General features: G+C 43.1%; 1 long non-coding RNA gene across 1 annotated transcript; it reads left to right on the top strand.

Moving 5' to 3' along the window:
* The first annotated feature begins 1,988 nt into the window (after positions 1-1,988).
* Positions 1,989-13,033, top strand: LOC140695030 (uncharacterized). The gene is made up of 3 exons (XR_012070720.1): positions 1,989-2,262; positions 9,530-9,689; positions 12,767-13,033. It is a non-coding gene; the product is annotated as an uncharacterized lncRNA (long non-coding RNA).
* The last annotated feature ends 2,303 nt before the right edge of the window (positions 13,034-15,336 follow it).

Genomic DNA, 15,336 nt, shown 5'->3' with positions numbered 1-15,336 from the left:
CGCAATTCTTAATTCTGAGAAAGTGTAGCCTGTGTTATGGAAGAGCTGCTGGACAGTGAGGTTTCTGGGTGGATTTTCACATCAGCTGATGCCCCAGGCAGGCAGGAAAGCTATTACTCAGAGCTTCTTAGTCTGGGGTTGGGGATGGCCCCGCCATCCTCGCCATGCTTTTTAAAAATGTGTTACTCCCCTCTTTTTCCTAGGTGACATTTTAGGTTATTGGGTCTCAGATTGCTGGCACACTCATCCCTGTTCTCAGACATCTTTTAAACTTGGGTGAAGTGATAAGTAGGGGAAGATGATTTACTGAAAGGTAAGAATACTTAAATTCGCATTAAAGCTACATTCTGTCAATCTTTCTAAAATGATTTTCCTCTGATTCTAAATCCACGACCTAGTGAATGTTGTACTCCTGTGTAAAATCATTGATCTTCACATCACATTTGTTGAGTGGTCAACGAGATTTGTTAATTAGATTATTCCTGAAAGGAAAAGTTCAGGCTTTTCAGAATTCCTTGTCTGATGTCACCCAGGCAGTCACAGTAGAAGACAGAGCTGATATAAAAATCCCTCAGCTGCCTGAACTGCAAAGCTTCTGGGATTACTGATCCCTGAAATGCAGGTGACTCTTGATGATAATCTGGGGGATGGTTTAAATGATCAGATTCTTCCAGTCCTATAAATGGGTTCCGTGGCCCCAGCCCCGGGAGAACTGGACATAAGGGCCATATCGTGTGTGGTGGGATGGGAAGGCAAGGTGTAAGAGCTGGAATCACTGAGATTCCACACTCGCTAAACACAGACTCCAGAGCCTAATTGTTGTCAGGTTCTGTTCTGGATTTGAGAGTGTGTTCATACATGATTCTTGCCCTTCTGGAGTCACTGCCTGGGTGGAAGTAACCTTTACATAGATCTGTGGAGGATGACATTTAAGTAGATGGGCTGTTATGGTTCTCAATGTGCCCAGGCTTGCTCTTCCAGGCACTCGTGGGACTAACGCGAGTCATGTTATTCACTCATTCACTGATTTATTACCCTTGAATTGATCACTCGTCCCACAGTAAGTGAAACAAGGTAACAGGAAGCTGAGTTTTGTCCCCTCTCCTATCACTGATTGTTTTTCAGTCGGGCGCCCTGCGTATGCATTGTGAAACGGTGGTATTTCGTGCCCAATGGGGCAGCACTGTCAGTTCTGAGAATCAGGGGAGACACATGGGTAGGACAGCACCCTGACACACATGGCACCCCCCATCCCGTGAGACAGAATTGTCGATGCTCAGGTGACCCGATGTAGACTGCGGTGCTAAACCTGAGCATGTTTAGTTATCCTGGTGGCTATGAAAATACAGACTACCAGTCGCTACCTCTGGAGACTCTGAGGGTGTGCACCCCAGGATTCTGCATTTTAAGAAGCACTTTAACGAATCCTGATGAAGAGATCTGAGTGTCCCACGGAGAAACACTGGTGTGCGAGGCACCAATATTGAGGATTCTCAGGGAACGATGTCTTTTTAGGATGGTCCATGGGCCCTCACTTTAGACTTTTGCCTTGAGTTTAATTTTATGTGTTCAGAAGTGATGTCTTTCAATTCCAGTGCATGTCAGCATGCTCTGTGCAGGGATTTACTCTCAGTAGATGGCAAAAACTATGATTCTTCAGGTCACCGAGCTACACTGTGAACGATATTTTATTTTGGTTTTCTTTGTAGCAATGCAGAGTCTCCCGAGAAGAGATTTAGACTCAACAGCTTTGTGTCAGACTTTGGAAGACCGCTGCTGCCCAAGGTGTTCTCTGGCAGTGCAATGATGAATCTAGGTCCCTCTTTCACTGCTACATCAATGAAGTGGACCACTTGGACAAGGCCAAAGCTGGTATCCCTACCATAGCCCTTTACAGTGTTATTCGGCTCCAGGAAGCCATCAGATGCAGCAGGTGGCCAGAGGAGGAGCCGAACAGACTCATGAAATGTGACATCCCCAACTTTATCAACACGGACCAGAACTCTGCCTTTGTGGAAGATGATTTCCTGATTTTGTAACTACCGATTGTTCTAGAAAATAAGCCAGTTGCCCAGAACTCACACAAAGACTTGAATTGAGAAACGTGCTTTCTCAGGTATCTTTCTGAAGATGTGAAGTCTGTCTTTGTATGGAAGGAAGTCCCCTTTCACAAAACTGAATGTGTTTGTGTCTGAGAGAGGGAAATGGAGACAGAAAGACGAAGAAGCAGAAGAGAGCCCCCTCAGAAGAGATCTAGTTAAGGTGAGTTTTTGTGCCTTTAAAAAACATTTGGGGTTTTAGGGGGAACAAAGTATTTACACTGTCTTATTCTCCTCATTGGAAACCTTGGCCCCGTCGTCAGAGTCAGTGGCCTTGAACGGGGGTTGCACGCTGCGTTTCATCTGGCACTGCCACTTCCACGCTCTGCCTTTAGCACGTTGCTTTGCCTGTCAGGGTTGCCACCCTTTTAACTGTAAGGTGAGGAGTCTGGAGTAGATGATCCACCCCAGCTCTGCTGTTTTGCAAATTTCTGATTTCGTATTCGGATGAGTCTGGGATACACCCAGAGCAGTATAAACCAGGCCCTACCTCCTGCCTATTGCTGGGGCATCCCTCAGGTCTGTGCCTTCTACTCAACCCTTTACTGAGCCCAGCTTTTGTCAGGAGCCCAAGTGCCTACCGGGATGGCAGGGGACTTGTCTTTCGTGGTCACGGTGGCCAAGAATTCTATTGGTGTGCTGAAACAACTCTTCTGAGATCCTCCACCCACCCCTGCTCAAACCTAATGACAGCACTACGGTTCCTTTCCTAGGAGGAGGATCAATCCATGGTGCATTTTATGACAATCCTGTCCCCAGGGATGCACGGAAGTTTATCAGCTGAGTGAGGGGAGGTGCCTCTGTGTCCCTGTATCTCTGTCTGCTGACAGTTCGCTGCCACCGGCTACTGAACAAGAAAAGTGCTATTCACCATGTTGTGTGTTTTCCAAATGTGTAGGTGATGGTCTTGTGGCTCGTGCGTGGGCTTTGATTTGGGATGGTGAAGGGCTTATAAATACCTCATCAACATGTATTCGAGGTGGCCTGGTGCCACACAGATTTGATTCATGAAGGCATCAAGCCTGCACACTGGTTTGGAAACAACTTGGTTTTGATCATTCACACTGCATGCATGACTCGCTGCTAATCTCTGGGTGGTTTTTTCATTTCAGATTTATTCACCCCATGTCTTGCTTAAGCTGAAAAATACATTTATTTCACCAGAATATTCCCTGATTCTTTGTTTACACACATCCAGTTTTTTTAATTCCTTTAAAAATGATTCTGTGTTTATAATGCCTCCTAATTTCTATCATCTCTATGTTGCCAGTGGCCTGAGACATGCACCAGATTTGATGCCGGAACAGTTCCACCAAAAGAAATCCCTTTGCCGTAATATCTTTTGAGGAAAATATTATTCTTTAAGGCTCTAACAGTAAATCGTAGAAGAAAGCATGGAACATTTCTTGTAGTTAATACATGTTCATGCGAAAAGAAATGATATTTTCATTAAACAATGTTGATTTTAATAACTTTTACAAATGTGAACATTATTATTCATAATTTAAGTAACCAGATAAAACCACAGTTATTTATTATGAAGATTGAAAACTATTGACATGGTCTCTTAATTAGAAGTAGCTTTATTAGAAGACTGAAGGGTATTTAAAAGATGGAAAAATACCCATGATGACACCATCATTTTTATTAACTAAATATCAAGAACTGTGCAGGGATAAGATTTAACCCTCTGCAAACTGCCAAGTTAGCATGAGGTAGTTTGTGGATGCTGCCAGAGGACAGGACACTCCCCCAGGATCAGAGACAAAGGACTCCCTGCCAGCACAGAAGGCAGCCTGTGGTTCAAGTTCATATTGGTTCCTGAGTTCCTTTCCTATTGCTGTTGTAACAAAGGACCACAGACTCAGTGGCTTAAAGCAATACACATTCATCTTCTCACTGTTCTAGGGTGCAGTAGTGCAAAGTCAATGTCAGTGGGCTAAAACCAAGGAGTGGCCAAGGCTAAGTTCCACACCGAGGCTCTTGGGAGGGATTCGTCATCCTACCTTTCCCAGCTTGCAGAGGTGCTCACACTCCTTGGCCCAGGGCCCTGTGTCACTGTGACCTCTGCTGCCACTTTACATCTCTGTCTCTGACTATATAGATATAGAGGAAGAGTCTTCTACATCTGGTATGGACCCTTTTTCCTACATGGACATCGTATCCTTATTTATGTGCAGATGAAAACCCCTTCCCTCCAGGGTGCGGTGGCATCAGCTCACAAGATGACCACTCTGGGCTTTAAGTGTCCTCTTTGTATTGTCATCAGGGAACTTCTCTTTCCATAGTTAGCTCTGTGTTACTTTGTTGTTATATTTTACCCAGAATTACTGAAAGTTTTACTTAAAAGGGATCCTAATTAGCTCTGTTTACCTGTTTCCAGAGCTGAAAGCTTCAGTTCTAGAGTATCAGTTTGATTTTTCCTAAAAATACATTCCAGTATATTTCTCTGGTGAAAGTCTCTACCCTGTTATCTATTCTCCCATCATTTCCTTATTTTCTTGAATATATTAAAAGTATTTTATAGCCTTTATTGGTAACTCTGATGCCTACATCACCTGGGGTTTGCATCCTTTGTCTAATGCTCCTTATTCTCATGTTATCTGTCATATAGTCTGGACATGTTGCATGTCTAGAAATTCTTTATTACATGGCAGACATTGCAAATGAAAAATCCATGTTATCTTCTGTGAGAGCTTTTCTACCTTCCCGTTAGGCAGACAGTGTGAGGGACTGATCATGTCACTCCAATCAGGCGCTGAGGTGGATCAGGACTAAAGTGCCTTTTTTCTTAAAACAGCTTTGAGGTATACTTGGCAAAATAATTTTCACACGTTTAAAGTGTACAGCTTAATATGTTTTGACGTAAGAATATCCCCAAGGAACCATGACCACACTCAAGACAGTGAACATACCCATCACCCACAAAGCTTCTCTCCTGACTTTTTTTGTCCCTCCCTCCCTCCCCGTCTCTTCCCCTGGGAACCATTGATCTGCTTTCTATCACAACATATTGGTTTGCATTTTCAAGATCCTTATATGAATGGATTCATGCAGTATCTACTCTATGTTGTCTGACTTCTTTCATTCAGTGTAATTATTTTGAGAATCATCTGTGTTGCTGTATTAATAGCTTATTTGTCTTATAGTAGAGTATTGTTTAGTGCTGAGTTTTTACTGAAGAGTTTATTGTGAGCAGTGTTTGTATAGACCATCATTTCTTTCTGCATTTACTTCTTGATGGATGCATGGGTTATTTACAACTTGTGCTATTATAAATAAAATAGCAGTGAATATTTGGTTATAAGTCTTTGTATGGACATATGCTTTTCCTTTCTAAAGCACCAGATGAGGAATGTCTGGATTATATGGTACATAGGTGTTTACCTTTTTAAAAGAATCTGTTAAAGACTTTTCCAAAATGGTTGTACTATTGTAAATTCCTCGTGGTGTGTATCAGTTCTGGTTGCTCTACTTCCTTGCCAGCACCTTGTAAGGTCAGTCTTTCTAACTGTATTCATTCTAGTATGTATGTGAACTAGTATCTCACTGTGGTTTTTAAAAGTATTTCTCTAATCATTAATGACACCTTTAATCAGCATCTTTTCATATGCTTATTATCCATCTGGATATCTTTACTGAAGTGTGTTTTCTGGCCTCATTCATTCAGGTGTTTGAATTATTATTGAATTTTGAGACCTCTTTATTCTGGATCAGATACAAAGAGAGACCATTATCAGATATATGATCTGCAAATAGCTTCTGTCTATGGCTTGTCTTTTCATTTGCTTAGCAGTGTTTAGAAGAGCATTGAAGAGTCTTCATGTTCATAAAGTTCAATCTATCAGTTTCTTTTTAAAATAGATGATACTTTTGGTGTCATAGCAAAGAAAAATTTGCCAAACCCAAGGCCATAAAGCTTAAGCCTATGCTTGTTCTCCTAGCTGTTTTATAGTTTTAGATTTCCTATTAAGATCTATGATCCATTTTGAGGTAAATTTTGTATATTTTGTGAGGTGTGAATCAAAGTTCATTTTTTTTTTTTTGCGTATCACTATCTAATTGTTCCAGCACTACATGCTGAAAAGATCCTTTCTCCACAGCATCCTTTTTGAGAATCAATTGTCTGTATAAGTCTTGGTTTAGTTCTGAACATTCTATTGTGTTCCATTATTCTATTTTCCTGTTTTACACCAACACCCTAATTTCTGATTACTGTAGCTTTATAAAAAAAAAGTTTGAAAATCAGATAGTGCAAGTCTTCCAACATTGTTTTTCTTGTTCAAAGTTGTTTTGGATTTTTGGGATCCTTTGAATTTTTATATGAATTATAGAATAAGTTTTTAAATTCCTTACATCCTGTTCTGCCAAAATTCCACCCATGTCTTTGGCCGTCTCCAGAGCCACATTTTCTGGAGAAGTCTCTCTAGATCCCAGGTGAAAGGAATTTCCCTTTCGTCTGTGCTCAAATCACATTTGATATTATTTGATTCCATTTAATCATATTTGCCTGTATGTACTTGTCTGATCTTTCCAGCCATTTAGTAAATCTCAAAAGATTAGGAATCTTGACTTGGTTCCCTCTGTGTGCTGAGAAACTAGTTCTATGCTTTGCAGGAGTGAGCCCTGCAGTAAGAGGTATCTGCAGCACACATCTAGCTCATTGCTTGAATATTGTCAAGGAATTCTGCAGATTTAGAATTGTTTATTGATTGTTGTCTCCAAGACGGCTCAGTCTTTTTTATTTCTATTGCTACTGCTGCAGTTTCAAAGAACAATGGGCTAGTTATTTTCCAAATATCAAATCATACTCTAATTGTGTTGTCACACAAATTATGTGCTGCTGTGTCTTAACAACCTGCTTAGTGTTCACAGGCTCCTTCACTCATGGAAAATTTGGGAGAATGTCATATCCTTAGAGATAGCAATGCTGTCTTTGGCGACCTGAGCAGCAGTATCTGAATTCACTCCTGCTATTTTTCCAGTGTCCCCTCTAGACCTCCTCCAGCCCTCCATGGGGGGCCCTGCAGTTCTGCCCTAGAAAAGCCTGTTGCTTCTCAGGAAGACTTCCCTATGAAACATAATCATGTCCTTCTTGTGGGGACATTCAGTCCAGAGACCTGAAAGCAGGGGAAAATGTTCAGCCTGCTTTTGGTAGAACCTAAATTCTTCCATACTTGTTAGAAGCAATTTCAATGAGGAAACTGTTTTGGCATCTAACAAATCAGCATAAATGACTGATGAGGAAGATCAGCTTCCCCATCCCACTCAGTCGTCATGTTGATGTGACACACACATTGGCAAACATTTTCCCCTGTGAGCAACGTAAAGTTCAAGACGTTATGAATGGCTTTTTATTTTTATTTCTTAGTCTTTCCACATTCACTGTGTCTCGTGAGATTATATGAATCCTGCTTATTTTCAGCCCAGCACTAAACTTTTTAAAAGGATCACGTGTTTAAAAGGCTAGTGGACAATTTTTTAGAAGACAGAAATCCTTAGATTTTGGTCCCAGAGTTGAATCTTGGTTAGTGGTGAATGAAAATTCCCGTTAAAATTTTAAATTCAGTGATATAAAGTCTTAAAAATAGTTAAATATTAGTCAATTTCATTAAACACTATAAGAGTTATTTACCTTTAAGCCTGTTTCTGGGGCAATTTTGCAATGATTCCCTCCCTTTATCGATTCCCTCTTTATCAGAATCCTTGAGAGGCCCCTGTCATCATTGTCAGTATCATCATTATCATCATGGAACTGATTCTTCTGGAAGATTCTAGGAAAATAAAGAGATGGACGGGATTATGTGTAGGTCAGTGTGTGCATGTACAATAAGAACAGCTGTCAGGCATTAGATGCAAGATACCCATTTCATTTAGGGGAGAATGTGGTCATGAAATCCTGATGTGGTGAATGAAGGAAGCGGTGGGAACAGGATAGTCAATGCAAAGGAGGAGGAAGTGAGTGAGTTGGAGAGCATAGATCCTTGGTTAGTTGATCAGCACATTGGTAAGAATGAGGGGAGTGTGATGGCAGAATCATGTCCCTCCCCGGCCACAGGGTAGCCACCTGTGACATGTTACTGTACATGGCAAAAGGGATGACAGATATTTTAGGATTAAAAATCTTAGAGGATTTCTGTCTCCTAAATTGTCTATTAGTTAGCCTTTAAACCCATGATACATTATTATAGATTAGTGCAGGGGCACAAATAAAAAGGATTCATATAATCTCACCAGACAAACTGAATGTAGAAAGGATAAGGAAGAAAAACAAAAAGTCACTTATAAGTGCCTTGAACCATAAATTGCTCATGAGGAAATGTTACACAAGGTGAATGTCACAGCCACATACATACTGCCTGAGTGGGATGGGACAAGGGGATCCTGAGATGAGACAATAGGGTGAGTAGTCTGGATTGTCCAGGTGGGCTGAATGTAATCACAGGGGTCCTTAAATTGGAGGATATTTCCCAGCTGAGTTTAAAATCAGAGGGAGGTGTAGCGATGGAGCAATGTTCAGAAAGGCTGCTGACCATGAAAATGGAGGAAGTTGAGGGGCACAAGCTAAGGAAGGTGGGTGACCTCTGTAAACTGGAAAAAGAAAAGGAAACATTCTCTTCTAGACCCTCTAGAAGGAAGGAACCCTGCTGGTATCTTGAATTTATCCCAATGAGAACTGTGTTGGATCTCTGACATCCACAGCCATAAGCTGATAAGTCTGTGCTGGTTTAAGCTATTAAGCTTAATGGAATTTGTTACAGTGGTAATAGGAAAATAACATAGTGAGCGGTAGTGTAAGGGATTAAAGGTCTAGGATGGGGTGTGGAGAGAATTCTGACATTTACACCTAAAAAACAACCAGGTGAAGTGGGAAGGTGTTTTAAGGAAGTCCTACCTGGCAGGGCTGTCAAGCAGACTGGAGTGAGCGAATCCTTGGAGTTAGAGGAATCAATTAAACCTCTACAAGGAAAATAAGAAATAAAATGTAGCAGGGCTTCAGTGTTAGTAGATGTAGGAATGGAAATGGGCAGAGAGATATAAACATTATTTTGAAATTAGCTACAGGTTTGATGACTGCATGTTTGGGAGAGTTAGCCGATGTGTGGACTGAATGCATCCCCTCAAAATCCATATGTCGAAACCTCATCTCCCAGGTTGATGATATAAGGATGCGGGGCCTTTGGGAGGTGATTAGTAGGATAAAATGAGGTCATGAGAGTATTGCCCTCATGAATGGTATTAGTGTTCTTATACAGGGCCCCAAAGTGCTTGCTTCTCTCTCCTCTCTGGGCCATGAAGATAGTGGGAAGACAGCCATCTTCGAGCTGGCAATCCTCTCCCAGATACATTGACCTTGAAAGCCTCAGCCTCCAAACCATAAGGAATATGCTGGTTGTTTAAGCCACCCGACACACGGTAATTTGTTACAGAATCCCAGACTGACGAAGACAGTGGAGAATGCCACTGCGTTTGGCACTGATTGCCTGGAGAATGCTGAAACCCAGGGAAGTGGGCAGCACAGACGTTTACTCATTTAATCCTGCCAACACTGTAGGGGATAGAGTCTACATTTTCCTCGCTATTTAAAAGGTAAGGAAAAAGAGGCACAAATAATAACAATGACAATGACAACAACAACAACAACAGCAACAATAATTTGTCCAAGATTCACACAGAACTCCCTGGAGGGAGAGTGAGAATTAATACTTATGCAGGCTGGCCCCAGAGCCCCTGCTCATAACTACTAAGTCAGATCACCTTGCTTATTTAGATCAGTTTTTTTTCAACTGTGATATGAGTGTACTGTGTCCAGTAACTTATAATTTCAAAATACCTCACTGTAAGGGAAACATTAGTTGCAGGCATTACAACCCACAGAAAGCTAGACATACAAAAATAACTTGTTAGGGCAAGATAACCAATAATGTTTTTAAATATTATACCTGCTGACCCTTTGCAATAAAGTGTTTATTTATAATTCTGTCTGGCTACAGAATAACATCATTATCCTGCATGTGGCTGGTGGCTCCCGTGTTGGACAGCACGGGTCTAGAGAATTTAAATGACTTGCCCAGCCTTGCCCAGGAAGCTCGTGGTGGGATCAGAGCTATAGTCTGGGACTGTTCCTTCCTATCCAACAATTCCCTCATGGAAGTTTAGAAGCTTCTCCTTTGGTGCCCAGCTGTCTATCCGTACTTATGACATCTTGTCAGGTGCCCCGGCCTGCTCCTGAACATCAGCCAGAACCCACTTCTGCTCTTTTTTGGCCAGGTAATACCTTCTAGCAACTTCCATTGCCTTCTTGGCATCAGTTTTTACATGGAAGGGTAGTGGCTAGAGAAGGAAATGTGTCCACATGACAGGTTTTTCATAAATATAGTAGGAGTGGTCAAGAGAAGAAAACCTCAGGAATACGAGTGGAAGCAGGTCATTTAATATACCAAATGCGTACTTTCAATGTATGTTTGTGTTTCCGAGTCCACGCTTGTTCTACTCGTGCATTATAGGCCAACACATCAGGAGACAAGGATTTGGGGCAAGAAATAGCGGCTTTAATTTGTAAAGCCAGCGGAGAAGATGGTAGACCAATGTCCTGGAGAACCATCATCCCAAGTCAGAATTCAGGCTCTTCTTATATTAAAAAGGGGAAGCGGGAATGCTTGGTTGATGCAAACTTGGTGTATGAATTCTTTGTTGTTAGAATCCTTTGTTCTTGCAGCTCTTCACCTGGGTCAGATCCGTGTAAACCTCCAACAAGCAAATGTTATTTTCTATTCTGTATCTTGTTATCTTTATACGAATGGAAAAGTGATAATATCCTTCAAAGTCAGAGCCTTGAGAATAGGGTCTCCTGTATATTTCAGGATCTAGGCAACATTGTTTCACAAAAGGTGCAGAAACAGCAAGACTAAGCCTAGGAAACAGGGCACAGGTTTAAAGTCAAAGGAACAGATCTAATATGGAGTCAGATTTGTTCTTTCCTATTTCAGTAGTGCCATGGAGAAGGCACTGTGGGCAGCTTTCTGTAGGGTCCTGGAGGCTTTCTCTCTCAGCCTCTGTGCGCCTCTATTGAAAACCCGTCATCGCTATCTGGCCTGCTGGAAAACCAGTCCGCCTGTTTTGCCCTGAAGTTGTGTTCTGTTTATAACTCATCTCTACTCCTTGGAAAACAACTCAATAAAAACTCAGTTGGTTTCCCACCAGCCCTGAGCAGGGGTGAGGGATAGCATGTTATTATTTTATTAAAAAAATATATAAAAGAGTTTTAAAACAGCACTGGGCACATAGGAGAGAGACAATCAATGCTTCCTGGCTTAAATCGAAAATGATGACTCAGTGAGTCTATGGCTGCTGTATTTGCTGAGCTAGTTACTCCTTTGCTCCATTACACATTTATTTTAACTGAAAAAGAAATATATGCATATGGTTAAAAAAATTCAAACAGAGCAAAAAATACTCAAGTGAAAGAAGTTTTCCCTCATCCTCTGTTCTTACACGCCTCCCTGGAGATGCCAATGTTTACAATCCTTTGTGTGCTTTTCCAGATATGCTATGCAAGTTCCCACCAATGTATGTAAATTCCTTTAAAGTTTTACTTATTTTTAACTTTAAGGGATTTAAATCCTCAAGTGGCTTCTGCCACAGTAATAGAAAAGAAGAAATCTGACTCCATATTAGATCTGTTCCTTTGACTTTAACCCTGTGCTCTGTCTCCTAGGCTTCTTCTTGCTTGTAAAACAATGTTGCCTAGAGCCTAAAATATACAGGCGAGCCTATTCTGAAGGCTCTGACCTTTAAGGGTATTTAACACTTTTCCAATCATATAAAGATAACACGTTGCAGAATAGAAAATAACGTTTGTTTTGTTGGAGGTTTACAGGGATCTGACCCAGGGAGATAGCTGCAAGAACAAAGGATTCTAACAAGAAGGAATTCCTACACCAAGAAGTTTGCAAAAACCAAGCACATAGGAAAGCAGCCTGAATTGTGACTTGGGGAGATGGTTTTCCAGGACATTAGTTTGCCATCTAGGTCTACAGAAACTTGCTATTCCATGCCCCAACACTTGGTCTCCCAACTTACTGGCCTGTCCTGCACTGAGGAGAATGAATTTGGACTCAATAACACTTCTACCTACCTAGCAAGTTGGACACTGGGACTGAGGGCAGCTCTCCCACACACAGGGGCCTACGGTGAGCCCTTGATTATTCCCCGAGGTTGGGGTGTGGTTTACCCAGGAGGGATGGGGACTCTACACCAACACTCAGGCAGTCTGCTCCTTCTGGGGCTCTGACATTTTACCTCCCGCTCCCTGCCAGCCCAACATTTGGGACAGTGGAGCTAAGGCAGAGATCGTGCCTGCCTGTTTCCCAGCGTGTAAAAGGGGAATATGTACTCTTCCCAAGGTAGTTCTGAGAAACAACACCTGCGGGTGCTTGGTTCCCTGAGCAACAGTAAACCTAGCTCCTTGTGGGGGCAACGGGTATGATACCCGTAGGGTTTCTGCAGAGACCTTAGCTGGAGGGCTGGGCCAGGGACGTAAAATATGAGCTGTGGGCAATGACGGGTAAGAGAAGGGTGTATAGGCAGGACTGCTGCCTCCTTCGGGGTGCCACAAGAGGTAAAACGCTTTCTCCCCATCTCTGTTACTCCCCTCCCAATTCCAGATAACTGCCTTCCCTCTGCTCCTCCTGTCCATGTGTCTCCCTCCACTTTTCCCCGCCTCCCCTCCTCCTCCCCTATTCTCCCTCCCTCGGTTCCCCTTCCCTCTCAGGACCCAGAGCGGATCGCTGGCCCTCCTGCGCATGCGCAGTTGCTGCCAGCTGGACCGCGGGTTGGAAGCTCCAGCTCCGAGCCGGGGATCGGCCCCAATGGCTTCTCAGCTCTGTCGCCCTGTAGGCCTTTGGCTACTGCCTGGGGCCGGGGCCTCTGGCTGTGGAAGTGCAAGGTGAGGGGATATCGGGAAAGGGGTGAGGCGGCTGCGGGAGGGCGGTCGGCGTGTCACAGCCCCCCAGGGCGCCAGTCAGCGTGTGTTCAGCTGGATTGCTCGGGCCAGACCCCTCTGCCCGCGCCACCTGCCCCGGCGCCCCGGCCACAGCTGTCCAGGGCCAGGTGTGCCCCTGCGCCTCTTGGCCCAGCCGGGCTCCCCTCAGTCCGCGGCTGGCGTCCGCTTCCCCTCTTCCGCCCGCGAGTCCTCCCCTCCCGGGCTTCCTCTCCTAGGCCGCCGACCCGTCCCCACCACTGGGCGGGCTGTGTCCCGGGCGGGCGGGGTCTGCACACCCGGACGGGGCGGGCGGCTTGGGCTGGGGCTGGGGCTGGCCTCCGAGCGGGGCTGCAGCCCGCACCCCCCCTTTCCCTCCCCCCTAGGGCTGCCCTCCTTTCCCTTTCACCCTCCCTCAGGACCAGCTCAGTGGCGTGTGTGCTGCTCCCCGGACTGAGAGCCTCTGGCTGTAGCGCCCAGCTTCACCTGGTGGAGTCGGGAAAAGGGAGCATCAGTGCTGAGCAAGCTTCTGTCTCCTCCCTCAGTGTTTCTGCCGCAGGTAAGTATCTTGAACACTTTCAGGTGTTATGATGGCGGTGCTTGTTGATGTCACGTGTTTTTATACTGAGAGGGATTAACAGTGGTGAAAGCAGGGCTTGGTTCTGTTAAAAATGAGCTGAAGGCATGAAGCTGTGATATCCTCCTTCCTTCCCTCTCCAAGGGTGAAACGTGTGACAGTCAATTTTAAAAAGATAGTTACAGTCCCTAGCTAGCCCAGCCCAGCTAGTGTGTGTTAACAGGAACAGCATCACCAGAGGCCTTGGAGACCCAGGGATATTGCAGTCCTAAAGAACTCCTGGCACAGTTTGGTTTGTATTGGTTTTTTGTTTTTCTTAAATTGTGGGACAGACTAGTGGTATAAAAAGAAAAATATTTGTCAAGAAATATTTTTTCATATAACAGCGTTATTGTGATATAGTTCACACACCATGAAGTACATCCATTTAAATGGTAAAATTCAGCAGCTTTTAGCATATTCACAGTTGTGCAACCATTATTATTCCAGAACGTTTTTATCACTTCAGAAAGAGCAGTGGAAATTAATGACCTATCCACCCCTCCCCAGTGGTGGTTCTAAAGAAATTTCTTGGCTAATCTTGACCATAAATTCACTTGTTACATTCCAAGAAAAATCTGGTAGGAATTCTAATCAGAATTGCAATGAATCTGTCTATCAAAACAGGAAGAATTAACGTCTTTATGGCACAAACTTCTTCTACCCATGAATATATTTCGGACCCTATATTTTCCTCTGTCCAGAGCCTGGCCCATGGGAAGTCCTCACTACTTGTTGGGCTTGTGAATGATGAGATTCTATACATCGTTAGTTGCAGCTGTAGCCTTTCACAGAAGAGAAAAGAAACCTCAGTGAAGCAAGTCACTCTCTGATGGTCAGAAAGAGTGACAGCCATTGCTGGAGTGATCCAGTGGACTTGGTGTTTACAACCAGAATTCTCCACCACCTACAGCTAAGGGGATTAGAGTGTTCTTTTATTTTTTCTTAATGGCGTTGCTTTTATTTTTACTTATTTTTTAAATTATTTTTTATTTAAGTGTAGTCAATTTACAATGTTAGTTTCAGGTGTACAGCAGAGATTCAGTTATAAACATATGCATATGTATATACATATGTTTTAGATTGTTTTTAGTATAACTCATTACAAGAAATTGAATATAGTTCCCTGTGTTATATAGCAGGTCCTTGTCATTTATTTTATATTTACTAATTTGTATCTGTTAATCCCTCCTTTCCTGCCTGCTAAATACAGTTTGCTTTCTATGTCCATGAGTCCATTTATAGGAGCACCATTTTTCCTAGTAATATATGCTCTTTGGCTGCTTTCAGTTTCAGTAATTCCATCTTATCTGTGGGCGCTTTTCTTCTGGTTGCCTTTATGTGGTTTGCACACGTGGTAATAGAGATCTTTATTTGGGAGAACTCCAGGTCTCGTGTAGTCCCTGGTACAGAATGCCCACTGAATTGATGATTGAACTGGGAAAAAAGCACAGTAAATGCTGGAATTTCCACTATGGTTGAGAATTCCAGGTTTCAATAACCTGTTTAGACAACCTTACTATTGGCTGCACCCATACTGGGTAATTTGGTGGAAATTCATGGTATGGTGGTGTAGAGACGGGGCCTTATATTCTTCTTCTCTTTCTATTTTCTAACACTCATTCTCCTGGGCCTTCCAG

This window comes from Vicugna pacos, unplaced genomic scaffold, assembly GCF_048564905.1.
Source record: "Vicugna pacos unplaced genomic scaffold, VicPac4 scaffold_124, whole genome shotgun sequence".
NCBI lineage: Eukaryota > Metazoa > Chordata > Mammalia > Artiodactyla > Camelidae > Vicugna > Vicugna pacos.
The sequence above is the reverse complement of the archived record's forward strand: the minus strand, read 5'-3'. Positions and strand labels throughout refer to the sequence as shown.